Source organism: Pristiophorus japonicus, unplaced genomic scaffold, assembly GCF_044704955.1.
Source record: "Pristiophorus japonicus isolate sPriJap1 unplaced genomic scaffold, sPriJap1.hap1 HAP1_SCAFFOLD_113, whole genome shotgun sequence".
Lineage (NCBI taxonomy): Eukaryota > Metazoa > Chordata > Chondrichthyes > Pristiophoridae > Pristiophorus > Pristiophorus japonicus.
The window spans coordinates 995,431-998,652 of record NW_027250788.1 but is presented as its reverse complement, the minus strand read 5'-3'; the positions used below and the strand labels follow the sequence as shown (position 1 = coordinate 998,652).

Below are 3,222 nucleotides of genomic sequence, written 5' to 3'. Positions count from 1 at the left end.
CCCACTAGACACCACTGAGGGGGCTACCAAGCATGCCGCTGAGATGGTCATGGCTGTTGAAGCTTTCGCAAGTGAAGGCTCACCTGTTACAGCCGGTCAGATTAAAGTCTGGACAAATAGAGACCCGCTATTGTCTCTAGTCAATAAATGTGTCCTGAATGGGGACTGGGCAGCCACGTACAGGGCATGCCCTGAGGAATTTAAACCATTTCACAGGGGCAGGGATGAACTCTCGATTCAGGCCGATTGCCTACTGTGGGGAAACTGTGTAGTCATGCCCCAGATGGGCAGAGAGGTGTTCATCAGAGAACTCCACAATGAGCATCCGGGCATTGTCATGATGAAGGCAATTGCCAGGTCACACGTTTGGTGGCCAGGGATAGATGCAGATCTGGAAGTTTGTGTTCGCAGGTGCAACACGTGTGCCCAGCTGGGTAATGCGCCCAGGGAAGCCCCCCTTAGCCCCTTGGCCATGGCCCGCCAAGCCTTGGTCACGCATCCATGATGACTACGCAGGTCCATTCATCAGAAAAATGTTTTTGGTTGTAGTAGACGCCCATTCCAAATGGATCGAGTGTGACATTTTAAATTCAAGCACATCCTCTGCCATGGCAGAAAGTCTACGGGCAATGTTCGCCGCCCACGGTCTACCGGTCATCTTGGTCAGTGACAATGGCCCGTGCTTCACAAGCACTGAATTCCAGGACATCATGGCAGGCAATGGAATTAACCATGTCAGAAAGGCACCGTTCAAGCCAGCCTCAAACGGCCAGGCAGAACGAAAAGTGCAGATAATCAAACAGGGGATGCTCAGAATCCAGGGGGGTTCCCTACAAAGCCACTTATCACGACTCCTGTTGGCCAATAGATCTTGACCACACTCGCTCACAGGGGTTCCACTCGCAGGGCTGCTCATGATAAGGACGCTCAAAACATGTTATCCCTTATACACCCCACCATGAAAGAAATTGTTGAGAGCAGGCGCCAATCACAATATAACTACCATGACACGAATGCGAGGGCACGATATATTGGTGTAAACGACCCTGTTGTTGTCCACAACTACACTGCAGGGCCTAAATGACTCGCAGGCACTGTGATTGTCAAAGAGGGCAATAGGATTCTGGTAGTTAAACTTACCAATGGACAAATCTGCCGCAAACACGTGGAACAAACAAAAAGGATGTTCAGCAACCCCAAAGAAGAAGCAGAGGAAAAACATGATATAGAGTTCACTCTAGCACATGTGACCGAACACTGGAACCAAAGGGAGGAGAGCCCAGTCACTGTGGGCAGTCCGGATAGGCCTGAGGCACCGCAAACAGCAGACACATAGGCCAGCGCCCAACAACCGGTGCCCCAACTCAGGCGCTCTACAAGAGAGCGTAAACCACCAGAGAGACTCAACCTGTGATCCCAAAAAGACTTTGGGGTCATGTATTCAACCAGCATTGTAACCCATTTTTAAATTCAAAACCTGATAAAATTGACGGCATGCAGCCAACGTGCAAAAGTAAGAATTCTTTTAATCACCGTTAATTAGCCGATAACCTTCTTCAGAATGAAATAAATAATAATATAATTACTGAGGAACAGTGGTATCCTCAATCATTCATTTTCTCTTTACATGTGATGAAGTTTTATCCCTATCTCATTTACACGCTGTATGAGAATGGTTTAAAATTATAAGTGTTTATGACTCAGTTGTAAAACCATTGATTGTGTGTGTGTCTATACTTGATAGGAGGAGCACTTGAGACCGAAGTTCCAGTTCTATATATGTACCAATAGAATCAATTTCCACCAGTTTCTTTAAACCCAATAACATAATTTATTTCTAATGGGCTGGATGGAACACGATCCATGTAAAAAATTGTTATCGTTTTACTTGAACTGAATGCTCATAAAATATCGGAGTGGGAACTAATTGGATAACAGCACTGCTGGCAACATTTGCGGAATAGATTCGTGCAGCCAAAACGCACAATGACAACCTGTGACTGTGCGGCACCGAATACTCGGGGAAAAACAATTAAATACTTCGTCCCTGGGTGGGCTCGAACCACCAACCTTTCGGTTAACAGCCGAACGCGCTAAACCATTGCGCCACAGAGACTGATGAAAGTATAAGGTTCAAGGCATCCCAAACCAGGGTGTCAGACAGTTAAAGCTTCAGATTGCTCTGACCGGTATGGAAATTGCCCATTCTCAGTGGTACTTTTCACAAATAAATGGAGGGACATTCATTGTGGATGCGTGGAAACAGTCTGGTCCCGCACACTGCAGACACTTCCATGTCACCGCCAACCAGCTCTCCCGCAACCGGTGTGATCTACCTTCCAGCCTTCCGGTGCCTTGTCTGTGACAAAGTATTCTGATTGTCCCGAAGCCAGTGTTCGGTTTGAATTCCTTTTCAGCTCCTGACTGCGGATATTCCTGTGATTAAACGGGAACTAAATGCTAACAGGGACAGTTGGATTCACCGTTTCTTTGCTTGGTGAAATTTCAAAGATTGAAAGCGACGCACATCAACCCCAAACGTCCCGTGAGATGGAAGCCCAGTTGCTATTTCAAGCTTGAATGCAGGTACAAGCAGAACTTATTCAAAGAAAGTCCAAGTCCCTGAGACGCCTGATTATTTGCACCAAACTCTTTGCAAAGAGTTGAGGTTCATGTTTGGTGATCTGGGCACATCTTTCCCCAAACTACAACACTTCAAACATAATTCAATGGCTGTAAAGCGCTTTGGGGCGTCATGAGTTCCTGAAAGGCGCTGCAGATATGCAAGTCCTTCTTTGCAAAAGTTCGTTGCAATCTCAAAATATGTGAGCAATATCAGGGCTCCTCTGGGACCGCTCGTAAATTTCAATGAACAACTCCAAAGGGAAATCACAGCCCGAGACCAACGAGCCAACTGTTTGACAAACGTGAAGATAAGGTGTAACCATGATCAAAGCATGTTTTTGTGTGTCGCTATTCAGAACATAAGAACTTAAGAACTAGGAGCAGAAGTAGGCCATATGGCCCCTCGAGCCTGCTCCGCCATTTAATATGATCATGGCTGATCCGATCATGGACTCAAGTCCACATCCCTGCCCGTTCCCCATAAGCCTTATTCCCTTATCAGTTAAGAAGCTATCTCTGTCTTAAATTTATTTAATGTCGTGGCTTTCTCAGCTCTCTGAGGCAGTGAGTTTGACAGATTTACAACCCTCTGAAAGA

General features: G+C 46.4%; 1 non-coding gene across 1 annotated transcript; it reads right to left on the bottom strand.

Moving 5' to 3' along the window:
- Positions 1–2,042: 2,042 nt before the first annotated feature.
- On the bottom strand, positions 2,043–2,116 carry trnan-guu (transfer RNA asparagine (anticodon GUU)). The gene has a single exon. It is a non-coding gene; the product is annotated as a tRNA-Asn (tRNA).
- Between the last annotated feature and the right edge of the window lie 1,106 nt (positions 2,117–3,222).